Below are 14,972 nucleotides of genomic sequence, written 5' to 3' on the forward strand. Positions count from 1 at the left end.
TATTCTCGAACGTATCCAGTTGATTCTGGTCGGACTCGGGCTCGTACGATATCCGCGCCGTTAACTTTCGATCGGAAGAATACTCGATATTCTCTCGAATTCGATTATTCGAGCCACTCGAAGGGTCGAATTCTATTCGGTTACTCGAATAGCTCGATCGGTTACAGTACCTTTAACCTTGCTTCGAAAGAATCAAGACTTCGTGGGTATATATTCAACGTCCGATACGTTCACGGATGATGCGTGTGGCCGACACGGCGGCACGTTCTTTTGTTTTCGTTTTGGTTCTCGCTCGGAGAAAGACGAAGAACGAAGGAAATCGAAGTCTGCGATCCACGCTGCCCGTGACCTCTCCTTTCCGTCGGCTGCCGCGGACACTCGAACGCACAATTGTTTAAAACCGCGCACTCTACGTTCCGTGTCCCGTTTACACGAAAATTCGAAACGCTGCCCGTAACGCGGCGTGGGTGTCACCTCGGTCGCGCAATGAAAATAAGCTCAACTGACAGTCGTCTCTTTACGGACGTTTGTAAAATTGCAACGCACATCGAGAACAAATATAAGCGTCGATCGTTCGGCGGGGGAAAGGGGGCGCGCAGAGAGCGGCAACGGTGGCGTTAGTCTCCCGTCGGGACGTCGAGACGATTTACGAAATCCCTTTTTACGTAACAGCAGCTTCGAAATGGATGACGAGCGCCGAGCGCATCTTGTACTGCGACGACCGGATGACGGATAGGTAAAAGTGAGAGCGCGAGCGCTCGGATCGACGTACCGGAATAACCAGAATAATTGGCAGCCGGGTTACACGCGTGAAACAGTTCGTAAGCGTGACTCTGCGCACTTCGCGACGCGTCAAGGTCGAATCCATCTCGCTAACCCACGCGGCGATTATTCAATTCTCCGTAGCGCTTCTGACTGCCCTAATGGAGAATTAAAAAAGGATATTGACCGAGAACACCGCGTTCTATCGTCCTCTACAGCACGTGAATAAACGTATCGAGGGAATTCGCGACGTACTTCGTCGTACGATGGATCTACTGATCCAACGCTTTTGAAAAATAGAATTCGTGTATTTTTTCAAGCGATATTTCAGACTTTTCCCGAAACTTGGATACGCGTCTTCGAAATTATTTGAACGTGTCTCGTAGGATTTTTCATCGTTTCGAAAATCGGTGAATTTTTTTTCAAGCGTTTACTTAGCAAATGTCGATCACGGTGGATAGATCGAAAATAAAATTATGCAGTCGAGAGATGTTACAGTTACGGGAAAATAATACGAAGATTATATTGAAAAGAAAAAAAAAAAAAGAAAAAACAGATGCATCGATGTTTTCAAAATGTAAGGGTAAAAGTCCGATGATCGCGTATCTGAGATTTTACCGTTAGCACCTTCGGCAAGAGAGCGTCGTCGAGGGAAAAAAAGATTCACTGAAATCAACCTAGAAACCTACTTCGAAGCGGAATACGTTAGCTCAGTGAAAACGAGTACGAACACGGCGCAGCAATCGTTCATCTTTTTACGGTCGCGTACTGCGATCCGAGGAGAAGTGAAACGCCGCGACGATCGTCGTCGTATTTTTCTCATTCTGTTACAGGTCGATCCGCAGGTATTGAATCGCACGCGGAGAAATCGCGAATATCTACCCCGACTTTTTTTCTCGTTTTCTTTTAACCGCGTTCTGGAACAGACTCTCGTCGCCGACCCTGAGATTTTCCGCATTGCCGAAGTTGGATCAACATCTTGCCAATGTACCGACAGTTTTAGCCGAAGATCAGAAGGATACAAAAATGATTGCTTTACGTATTTTAAGACCATTAGTAGGACCATTTAATAAAACTATTTTAAAATAATCGTAATATTTCGATGTACGGAAGATTTTGTGACTCTCGTCTGTCTCTTTTCGAGTCTCTTTTTAATAAAGTTCCTAGTAACTGTCAATTCGTGACCTTTATAAATAATTATAAAATTATAAATCAGTTATCTTGGATAATCTATAGTAGTACTTTCTTGGAATATCTATCCAGAGACAGAAGGCGTACGACTTCGCGAAAAGAGATGAAATACGAAACGATGGATTGGTCGAGTGGTGGGGATAGCTCATCGGTGACCTTGAGCGACCAATTGATTCTGACGCTACTTAGGCTCGCTAACTCGCGCGTTCAAACGTTACCCACTACAACGTGAAATTAACGATTGGAAAATATTAATTAGACTCGAAGGTTTTTCAAAACAATTTCCTCGTCGACCGAAACATTCACGATCAAATGTACAACAAAAGTATTCCTAGTATTGTTCAGTATCTTCTGTCTGTCGTGTTCGATATATTCAACAATTTGTTTCGCAATATGTATTCCAATACTTAAACCGAAAGAATTTTTCTAATCATCGTACGTAATTGTTACGTTACGCTCGTTCTTCCGAATCCTCTGAAACCTGACCATGATCGTCCGACAGACATTATTGCGGCCGCAGAGACACGGTTTCCGCGATGACCAACCTGTTGATGCGTCCAAAAACGCGCGGTTGAAAAATGGCTTGACAAACGTATTTCAAGTTGCGCCCGCGACAAGATCGTAGTTGCAGCCGCGAGCCAAAACAGACGTGTCTTTCGAAAAGAATTTATCGCCAGACTTCCGCGACGATGTTAGACACCTTTATGCACGCGTTTTCGGAACGTGCGTTCGAAAAGGCGGCTCCGCGTTTTACGACGCATTTATAACAAGCGTGTAAATACAAACAAGAGGGGCTGCTCGCTTTGTACTTTACCGTGTCAATAGGTGCTATACTTTTACAAGCAAATATATTCGTTGGTACAATATTCCACGAGCAATATTATATCGTTTTCTATGTGCTATACTTTTGCAAGCAAATATATTCGTTAGTACAATATTCCACGAGCAATATTATATTGTTTTCTATGTGCTATACTTTTATAAGCAAATATTCGTTAGTATTCCACAAGCAATATTATATTGTTTTCTATGTGCTATACTTTTACAAGCAAATATATTCGTTAATATAATATTCCACGAGCAATATTATATTGTTTCCTAGGTGCTATACTTTTACAAGCAAATATATTTGTTAGAATAATATTCCACAAGCAATATTATATTGTTTTCTATGTGCTATACTTTTACAAGCAAATATTCGTTAGTATAATATTCCACAAGCAATATTATATTGTTTTCTATGTGCTATACTTTTACAAGCAAATATATTCGTTAGTATAATATTCCACGAGCAATATTATATTGTTTTCTAGGTGCTATACTTTTACAAGCAAATATATTCGTTAGTATAAAATTCCACGAGCAATATTATATTGTTGCCTAGGTGTTAGGCAACCTACTTTTACAAGGAAATATTCGTTAGTATAATATTCCACGAGCAATATTATATTGTTTCCTAGGTCCTATACTTTTACAAGAAAATATATATTTGTTAGCATAATATTCCACGAGCAATATTATATTGTTTCCTAGATGCTATATAGTTTACAAGCAAATATATTCATTAGTATAATATTCCACTCGCAGTATTATATTGTTTTCTAGGTGCTATATTTTTACAAGCAAATATATTCGTTAGTATAATATTTCTCAGGCAATATTACATTGTTTCCGTATTTAATTTTTAATTTTGCGTCCGATGACAGATCGCGCCAACTTTATCACTCGATAACGTATCGAACAATATTTTCCAACGTGTCAAATTCGACAATCTCGATACCTTCAGACTTTCGCGTAAAATATGATTTTATATTTAACCCTTTCCACTCGAGAGGCGATCCATCGTGGTTTGGAATTGAAATTAAAATTCAATTACTCCTTCCTTGCAAGATGTAAACATATACGTATACGAAACATTGAAACGAAAATGTTCCGTTTTGAATGAATTCCACGATTTCATCGAGGTGCTAGTTTCTGGTAGCACAAAAGCTTCGAGTGCAAAGGGTTAAATAATAATTTCGTATCGCGATAAACTCTTATCAACTTCGTCGTATTTAATCGTCTCTATTACAATCTGTTATAAATCCATACCGACATCGTCCATCGCAGAGAAAATGCATTACAACTTGGCAATTAAATCCGGCTACGATTAATAATCTGGCATCAACAGCCACCCGACAGACGATTGAAACGGACACGTCGATTCTTTAACAGTCGATTCGCGTTAGTCGCGATACAGTCACTGTTTCTCGACTATTTTTAATCGTTAATACCCGATTCGTTGTTAGTTGAAAATAAATCGGTGCAATATATCCCGTGCAATCTAGACGAAACAAAGTTTCGGGAATACCTTAAATAAAAATCGAAAAATCGACGAACAAATATTATATCTACGACGTATCGCCATTGTTATTATTTCTCGTTTAATGTAACATGACTTATAAAGCGTCCAGACAATTCGTACAATTTTTTCCTAGTTTTCTTTTCCTCGAAAAAATTCCAGTTTCGGAGACAAAGCGGGACACGGAGACGCAGACGGGCTACTGGGTTAAGTAAACAATTAATTACGAGCGTCGGTCGAGGCGAGAATTATTTACGGCGCTGTATATTTTTGGAGACGACTGTACTAAGGTTAATTCAAAGCGACACTCGGTATCAATGCGGGAAAGCGACGTGTAAATCTAACGAGACGCGTGTCTAGTGGATACAGGTGTTCCTCGTATTTGAGAGAGATAAATCGCGAATACGGAGATTCGGTCTTATTATTGCCGTGTGTGTAAATTAGGACCGTGAAAATCCTGTTCACGACCCCCCTCCACCCTCCCGCTGTCGTATACACACACACGTACACACACGTACGACGCGAACAACACGAGTCTCGGATACATTGAACTTTCACGCTTCTATTTTCACCCCGTGTAATTCAGCGGACTATAAATACAAACGCGCGCGGTTACACAGCCTGTTTTGCGATCGGCAGAGAGACGATTTCTTCTTGGAAGCGTAAGAATTTGTTCTTTTCGTCCTCTCGGTCCGAGAGCGACGATCAATCGCGATACATAAACACAAAGCATCGCCGATGGGTCTCGAGCGTTACAATTCGGAATCTCCTCGGTCGTTCGCTATTTCTTTTTTCTTTTTCTTTTTTATTTTAAATAATTCATGAACTTCGTTCAATTTTTCGCGTTACGAAACACTAACCTTTTGTCCGTGTGTTTTCTCGTGTATTTATTGGGTTCTTCGGGAAATCGTTTCGTTTTCCAAATTGGAGAATATATAATTTAATAAAATGTTTGTACACCATAAAAAAATTGTGTTTAATTTTCAGGAAAAACATGAAATGACTTTCCGAATGACCCAATATTTTGGGAGAAAATAATTGTTTTCTTCCTGGAGTAACACCTAATTTTTTGGGGGGAAAGATGCTGATAATTGCTTTTGTCAATTTTTACCAAAAAAAAAATTTAATATACAATCCTTTTTTTAACGATTAAACGCTATAAATAATTTGTGTTTCCTCGTGTATTTATTGGGTTCTTTGGGAAATCGTTTCGTTTTCCAAAATGGAGAATATATAATTTAACAAAAATATTTGTACACTCTAAAAAAATTGTGTTTAATTTTCACGAAAGAAACGAAATGATTTTCCGAACGACCCAATATTTTGGGAGAAAATAAGGGTTTTTCTTCTAGAGTAACACCTAATTTTTTTAGGGGGGAAAAGATGCTGATAATTGTGTTTTATTGAAAGTAGATTCTTTGGGGAATATTTTTGTCAATTTTTACCAAAAAGAAATTTAATATACAATCCTTTTTTTAACGATTAAACGCTATAAATAATTTACTATGTTATCATTTTACACATAATCTCATGTGTAATAAAAATACACACGAACATATGGATAAATATGTATTATTTTACGATTCGTGTTAATACAACGCCAGCAATTTGTTTTAATTTATATGTTTGTCTTTCTTGAGCTTAAATATTTTTGTACGGCTTATCTTTACTAATTATTGATACGTATTCTGCCTCTACCGTGAAATATTATACACTTTTCTTCCGATTACGATCAGACATACATAGTTGAAGCATTTGATAATGAATGGCTAGGACGACTATACGATACTGTGTATATTTTTTCATTTAACATCTGTTCATTTTGTTATGGTCAATTCTTACCCGAAGAATCCTTAGTAACGCACATCGTAAAGCTAAGACAAATTTGTCTTATGAAGGAACTTGTGTGCGTCAATGATTATGTAAAACTTGTGTCAATGTTTTACAATACGTGAACTACTTGCGTAAAAGTTCATAAGAAATTAATAATAATCGACACAAGTACAACTGAAACTAATATCATTATTCATTGAAATAATTCAACGTACATAAAAAATATACAAAATTAAATAATATTCTTCCAATTACAATTTTATCGACCGTTGTCTCATTCTTTTTACCAGTACTAAATCTATAAAGAGTAACGCGCGTAATAATAAATTATACATTAAAAAACACTGATCTACAACGAACTGATTTGAAACTCGATCATTCGTACCTTTTTATAACTTTATCCGCGAGAAAAAAGAATGATTTCAATGTCGTGGGTGGAGCTACCAATTCACTGCAATCATTGAACGCTGAATCATGCTCCGGGACGTTCAATTTGTTCGAGTCACTTTAACCAAAGCTTATGCAATTTCCATTCAACGAAGTATGTAGAACGCATCCTCCTACCAATTGGTGAGGAATGCGTGAACCAATTGCAACGAGTTATGATTGTGCGTGATCTTGGCAAATAGACGTGACAAGTCAGAATTATTATGACATTTGAGAGACGTTTCTATGTTGACTAATACCGCGACCAATAATCGACTCGTCGCGTGCATAGTGTTTCGCGAGTGCAAATTCGATTGATAAATAACACTCGTTGGAAAAAGTACAATAAACGCGTGCGTTGAACGCCCATGGGCGTTCGTTTCGTATACTCGATAAACGCGACTACTGGATTCCCGCACACGGGAATCTTGAGCTTAAATAATTTCGTACGGCTTTTATTTACTAATTATTGATACGTATTCTTCCTCTACCGTGAAATATTATGTACTTTTCTTTCGATTACGATCAGATATATATAGTTGAAGCATTTGATAATGAATGGCTAGGACGACTATACGATATTGTGTACATTTGTTTATTTTGTTTTGGTCAATTCTTACCCGAAGAATCCTTAGTAAAGCTAAGTATTAAGTATTAAGCATTCGATGTTTAATACTATGTATCGCACACGACTAGTATTAAACATTCTAGAGACCCTAGTTTAACCGTTCTCGAGATATTCAGTCTCTTAACGTTGTAAACCTCTACAAGTTACAGCGAACCTCCAAGTTTCTTCATTAATGATACTGGCTTCAGATCTGATGATCAAAGAACAGGAAAAAGTCCACACGAACGAGTATACAAATTATTTGACCTTGTTTCTTATTTATAACCACTCGTCTGCGTAACATCAACCGTACCTACTTATCAATCGTAATTATTGATTCTTCTTACTAGTTCTCTATCTATCCGCAGATAACAAGCATCGGTTATCCAATTTGATCAAAAGGATCGTTAGATTGCAAAAATAATTATAACTCGGGAACAAGGTCGCACGAAGCTGTGGAAACTCTTTTTTATTTTTAAATATGTATTATTATGGCATCGGTAAGACCAATTTTTAAATATTCCATTCGATCGGAAATTTATTTCGTTCACGAACAAACGTGTCTAATGTTGCAAAGATTCACGATGTGACTTATTAAATACACTGGTAGAAATTCAATGGCAATTATTAAATACAATATTAATAACTTACAATCCGTTGAACTTCTATCGGATCAAAGGTTCTGAACCTGAACTTGAAACGACTTCATTCATACTGTGTGTGGTGTATCGAGCATATTTCCTCCGACATTATTGTGTCGCATTAACCTACTTGAACCGTAACGTAATTCATCGATGTCGACAGGAACGATTAACAACTTTACGTTCGTTAAAGGAACTGCGACGAAAAAATGCAGTGCACGTAAAGTATTTATTTTTCCACGCATCGTGCTCAAAATTTCGCAATGTTTAATAGATTAGAACACGATCGACGTAAAAAAAAAAATAGAACTTGGATAGTTTCGGAAAGACGAGTCTAAAATCGTGCAATTATCGAGGTAACCGAACCAATAATCCCATCCCTTGTGTATCCTCGTATACGTAACGTGTTTATGCGTGTTATCGCGTGTAACAACAAACATAACGTCAACGTGATGCAACGAAAGTATAAAGTACGTGGTACATATATCGAGGTCGTGTCCATAACGAAAGTGTATAATCGTTGAACACTTTATTGCTTCCGGTGTTGCGGAAAGTAAGTGTATATTATTATTCCGGGAAAGCTTACACTTGGTGGACGATGACGAGAATCCGGGATTATCGTCGCTGGAAATTGTTCAAAGGGTGTCGATTCATTCAAGAAATTCCCCGAACGCGATGACACATTTACTGAAACTTTATCGCGCGAGGTCTTCGTTGCGCGCTTTTCAATCGAATCGAAACCGTGTGATTGCACGAGTCATGCTCGTTGCAGAAATATATCGGTTGCCTTGGCAACGTAATACTACTATTAGAATTAACACTGAATCAGCATGCGTTCGACGAGCATTTTACGATCGAGGAGGCATAGTTAATCGAAGAGTGGAAATCGCTATCAGCGATCCAAGTCCACTTTATGTAATGTATTATCCGTAGGTCGTTGAAAAAAAAAAAACACGCTAATTTTTAAGAACGAACGCAAGAATATCTGGTTGGAAAGAAATCCAAGGTAAAATTCACGAGAGAACTCACCTTGAAATTTACGATTAATTTTTGTTTCATTTTATACAGTTTGCTCGACGGTGTAACAAGCTCGGAGGAGTGTAACACATGTTGAACCGTTCTCTGACAAAAGTTCTCCGAAGTTTCGAGCGAGTGGATTGTATAGAGTGGCTTCTGGAACCGAAGTGCCATTCCCCCCACTTTATCGCCCGTTACTATAGATACGCGACGTTGATATATGCGCGCGCATATCGTACGAACACGACGCGAGAAGTGGAAACGATTTCGCCCCGAGAACAAGTCGCGACCAATATTTCTTTCGCACTCTCTGTACCGTATAGATCCACATTGACGGCGGTTTGCACGTATCGAGCGTGCAAAGTACTCTTTCGCGCACGAGACGCAACTTTTACGTAACATTGTAAATTGAAGCGACGCTGAGAATGTTTCGATGGTCTTCGATTTTCACGTTGAACGTTCATCCTTCTTTTTTTTTTTTCTTTTCGATATCGCCGATCGTTTCCGCGTCGATTAACACGTTTGCACGAACTGTTAAGTGCACGCCGGATACGTACGCGAATTCGAGCGGAATTCTCATTTACGAGACGGTAAACAGGATTTTAATTACCGTCGTGGCTCGAAGTGTCAGTAAGTGCTGCACTTTATCTTCTTGTCATCACAGACGCGATGACAGGAACGTATTTTCAGCCGTGCCAACGAATTTTAAACATAAACGTATTAACGTTGTTTGCCGTTCAAGTTTCCGTTTAACCAGTTAATCGCGCAATTATCCACGGAGTCCTGTTCGCAACACTTTCTATTAGAAATAATTTTAATACACCGAGAGTTCGTCGAACTTTGTTCCACGGGTATTTTAAAGTTGCAAAAGTTCGGAAACTGACTCGCCCCTTTTTGTCAATTTACGAAAACAAACATCACCTTTTTCCGAACAAACGGAAGATAATTCGTTTCTTCGCTTCGCGAAAGTTCACCTAACGGATACGTTTCAATGTTACTCGTGATAAATTAATTATACACTTTACGCGTAATTCTTTTTTGCATTCGGAATTATTTTTAATTTATCGTTTCTTCGCTTCGCGAAAGTTCACGAAACGGATACGTTTCAATGTTACTCGTGATAAATTTATTACACGCTTTACGCGTAATTCTTTTTTGCATTCAGAATTATTTTTAACTTGTCCCTAGAATAGACTTCGATAAAATTCTTACGCGTTATTTGTATTTTCTCCTTCGAACGTTACACATTGTTGGTTGTTTTCTCCGATCGTAACTCAAACTATCCGAATCCTACAATCTAATAATAAATTAACAACGATACCGATGTATATTGTAACCTCCTGTAGGGTAAAGATATTTTAAGCGATTCCATTTAAATGCACCGCGCTATAATGATCTCGGCTGTTCGACTGAATTGCGATGCCTTTGAAAAAAAACCTTGTTGATATTGATCGGCAAATTGGCAACGGAATAATTTGGCACACGGAGGGAGTCAGCGCAAACAAGTCTCAACAACGAACACGAAAGAAAAATATCTTTACTGTTATGTCACAAGACGAACCGTGTCGATGGTGCTGTCTCGTGTGCACGATCGACGAATGACGAGCGTTATTGTCTGCGTGATAAAACACGGGAATCTAAATGGTTGAATTTATCGCGGCGGCATTTTAAGTACTATGCTTAACAATACCGTACAAGTACGTAACGTTGTGATATTTCGAATCGTTTGGCTATCGGTGAACGACGCACGGTACAGTCAACGATAAATAAATTGTTTCCCAGACACTTCGTGAATTTTCATCGTCGAAACCTCGATCTTTCGAAGCAACGAAAAACCGAGCGAGAAAATAAAAAAAATGAACAGTACTTTTCGAGGAGAGAACTACTTGTAGTCGTTGGAGAAAATCGCAAAAGCACCACGGAGGATCGCGAGTGAAGTGCATCGAAACAAGGAAATTCATTGTTAATTATCGAGGCACTGGGCGCGAATAACAATAAACACAAGACAAGAGAAATCACGGGTCAGGAGTCGTTGCAATTATCATCGTCGGAATGATGATTTATCGGGCAACGGCAAGGAAAAACATCGACGACGAGAAGGAAAGTTTTTTTCACCGATTTATCGAAAGAAATCGATTACCTCGAACGAGGAAACGGTATGGATCGTCGATCGAGATTTAACGCGTAATAAACGGCGTACAGAGTCGTATGAAAATTGATTTGAATGTTCGAACGCAGAACTTGTTTACGCGTGGTGAAAGAGAATCGCGAGTAATAAAATTCGGTGACTTTTCGACCGGACGCGTAAATAAATTTTCAAGAGAGACGATCGTTCTCAGAATTTCGCCGTGCAATTCAACGGAATGCAGTTAAGAGTCAAGTGGACGATCGTGTTCGATTTTATGCACTGTCACGAACACTGTAGAATTGAAGATTGAAACGCGATTTTATACGATTTCGCGGTATTTCATTTTTAAATTGAAATATAATTTTCCGAGCTATGTATTCGAATCGTAAAAACACGTCGATCGATTATCGCTAAGGTATGGATGAATCCAATGTTACGATCGAACGAAAATCAATTCGTAATTCGTGGTAGGTTGTTCGATAAGTTTTCTTGTTTGATAAAACTTATTGAACAGTACTACGTTGAACAGTACTACGTTGAAGAATACTACGTTGAACAGTACTATATTGAACAGTACTACATTGAAGAGTACTACGTTGAACAGTACTACATTGAAGAGTACTACGTTGAACAGTACTACATTGAAGAGTACTACGTTGAACAGTACTACGTTGAACAGTACTACGTTGAACAATTTCACATTGAAGAGTATTACGTTGAATAGTACTATATTAAACAGTATTACGTTGAACAGTCCTACGTTGAACAGTACTATATTGAACAGTACTACATTGAAGAGTACTACGTTGAACAGTACTATATTGAAGAGTACTACGTTGAACAGTACTACATTGAAGAGTACTACGTTGAACAGTACTACGTTGAACAATTTCACATTGAAGAATATTACGTTGAATAGTACTATATTAAACAGTATTACATTGAACAGTACTACGTTGAACAGTACTACATTGAAGAATACTACATTGAAGAGTACTACATTGAAGAGTACTACATTGAAGAGTACTACGTTGAATAGTACTACATTGAACAGTACTACATTGAATAGTAGTATATTAAACAGTACTACGTTGAACAGCATTACGTTGAACAGTACTACATTGAAGAATAGTACATTGAAGAGTACTACATTGATCAGTACTACATTGAAGAGTACTACGTTGAATAGTACTACATTGAACAGTACTACATTGAATAGTACTATATTAAACAGTACTACGTTGAACAGCACTACGTTGAACAGTACTACATTGAAGAATACTACATTGATCAGTACTACATTGAAGAGTACACTACGTTGAACAGTACTACATTGAATAGTACTATATTAAACAGTTCTACGTTGAACATTACTACATTGAAGAGTACTACGTTGAACAGTACTACATTGAACAGTACTACATTGAACAATGCCACATTGAAGAGTATTACGTTGAACAGTACTACATCGAACAGTACTGTCCGATAAGTTTTATCGAACGACAAAAGTTATCGAGCAACCTATTACATTCATTGCCTGTACATTGCGTATTCTTCGTTAATAGTTAATAAATGAATAAGTTTCCGTCCTTTTCCGCAGTAATGGAAATCGCGTCGATTGGAAATTAATATGGAAGTCCCGTTGAAACACGAGATGCCCGTTATTTCCTTATTTGCCGTTTCGTCTCGTTTCTCGTGGCTCCAAGAGAAGAAGAAATCGATCGTGCACGCGACAGAGAAACCAGCTAGCCGGATTGCATGCGTTTCACCATTTATTTCATAACTCATTACACAGCTCTGATCATGACCGTGAAGAATTCGAGAGAATGCAATAAATCAAACGAACCGCTCGCTGCTCTCCAACTTTTATCGTGCGTTCTTTTCTAAGAATCGTAAATCCTCTCGGCCGAGGTAAAATATTGGTTTAGGCATTCCGTTTTACCACGACTCCCCTAGATAAGCTCGATAGAAATACAACCGTTGAAAAAAAAAAAAACCAAACGGATACAAGCACCGTGACGTAAGAATCAGATTAGTACCAAGGTTCGATATCTCCTCTTTTTTTTTCTTTTTTTTTTTTAAACACTTTCGTCCGATCGGATACACACGCGTACGCGTTTTCTCTAACGATTTTCATTGAGTTTACATTTTCTCGATGGAAAACTCGCCTCGTTGATTCCTCGAGGCTCGAGTGGATGATCTCGAGAACACCGACGAGGTATAATCTACGAACGTAACGTTCACGAGTGCTTTTTTCTACTAGTATAAATAATTCTAAAAATATTAGACATTAATTCTCGATCACCTCCACAGACGATTAATCGAACATTAAAATTTCAAATCGGGTCGTCGGTTAACTCGTTGCACGACGTTATAAATGGAGATCTTTTTCTTGAAATTATTCAGATTTTACCATTTTTCCTCGCTACCACGTGTGCTATTTACGCGTAAACACAGCTTCGTGCAATATTGAACTCTCAATCGCAACGAATGAGATTCCACGGAATTGAATACTGTACCGATCGCGAATCCGAGTAACAAATTTGATCGATACTCGAGATATTCACCGTAGAGCAACACCGAGTATCATAATACCATCTCGACCCTCGAATTTGATTTTCTTTCGACCGATTCGAAATAAAGCAGAGCTTGTGTCGCAAGCGAGACGATAAATTCTACGTTGCAGCGTATGCATTAACGTTGGAGCTATCAAGAGGGTCAATTTTACTTGCTTCGAAACTTCCTTTTAAAATTACCCAATTATCAACCGTATCTTTGCCTACAATATCCGTGGACAATTATCAAAATAGACAACTAATGGTACTCGTAAATTAATCTGACCTTGCCCCAGTTAACTTCGAATATACGTATTTAGTGTGATACAAATAGTAACGTATTCGTTTCGAAATTCTTTTTAAAATTACTCAATTATTAACCGTGTCTTTGCTTACAATATTCGTAAATAATTATCAAAATAGACAACTAATGGTACTCGTAAATTAATCTGACCTTGCCCCAGTTAACTTCGAATATACGTATTTAGTGTGATACAAATAGTAACATATTCGTTTCGAAATTCTTTTTAAAATTACTCAATTATTAACCGTGTCTTTGCTTACAATATTCGTAAATAATTATCAAAATTGACAAGTAATGGTACTGGTAAATTAATTTGTTTCTTCCTCATCTAATTTCAGATACATATCTGGTTTGATACAATAGTAATAAAAGTTCATTTAGAATTTGTTTTTAAAATTACTCGATTATTAATCATGTCTTTGCCTAGAATATTCATGGGTAAATATCAAAATAAATAACTGATGGTACTCGTAAATTAATTTACCCTTTGGAGTATCTAGTTTGATACAATAATAATAAAAGTTCATTTCAAACTTCTTTTTAAAATTACTCGATTATTAATCGTGTCTTTGCCTACAATATTCGTAAATAATTATCAAAATTGACAACTAATGGTACTCGTAAATTAATTTGTTTCTTCCCCATCTAATTTCAAAGATACGTATCTAGTTTGATACAATAATAATAAAAGTTCATTTCAAACTTCTTTTAAAAATTACTCGATTATTAATCATGCATTTGCCTACAATATTCATAAATAATTATCAAAATAGACAACTAACGGTACTCGTAAATTAATTTCCCCTTTCCTCGTCTAACTTTGCATTTAATTCGACACAAATAGTAACACGTTCACCATTGGTAATTCTAACGTTAATCGAACACTTTGACAAAAATTGATCTATCCATCGTCGCGATTAATTTCCTCCGTGTTTCATAAAAATTCAACCGGGATCACTTTGCTCGTCCCTCTGAAAAAGTTGCAACGTCGGTAAACATGCGTGTTGTTTTCCGGTAACCGCGTGTTCAAGTGTGTCGTGTGCGAATGCACGCGATCGTGACATTTGGAATGCGCTATATTTGTTCGCGATGCACCTGTTTACCAAACTTCTCCCTCCGTCTTCACCCTTCGATCTGTAAATGCACCGTATCGACTCTCGGTCGCGT

The 14,972-nt window shown here is 37.7% G+C and overlaps 1 protein-coding gene across 3 annotated transcripts in view; it reads right to left on the bottom strand.

The window, feature by feature from the left end:
* Window positions 1-14,972, bottom strand: part of LOC143154974 (PRL-1 phosphatase) — a 74,207-nt gene that overhangs the window by 9,552 nt on the left and 49,683 nt on the right. The window contains exon 1 of one of the 3 annotated variants that reach the window (XM_076327339.1): window positions 171-604. The exons of the other annotated variants lie outside the window; for them this stretch is intronic. The gene's annotated coding sequence lies outside the window, so the exon portion shown is untranslated. Of the gene's footprint in view, window positions 1-170; window positions 605-14,972 lie in introns of those variants that run through there. 3 annotated transcript variants of the gene reach the window in all.

The sequence above is a fragment of the Ptiloglossa arizonensis genome, chromosome 1 (genome assembly GCF_051014685.1).
Source record: "Ptiloglossa arizonensis isolate GNS036 chromosome 1, iyPtiAriz1_principal, whole genome shotgun sequence".
Classification (NCBI taxonomy): domain Eukaryota; kingdom Metazoa; phylum Arthropoda; class Insecta; order Hymenoptera; family Colletidae; genus Ptiloglossa; species Ptiloglossa arizonensis.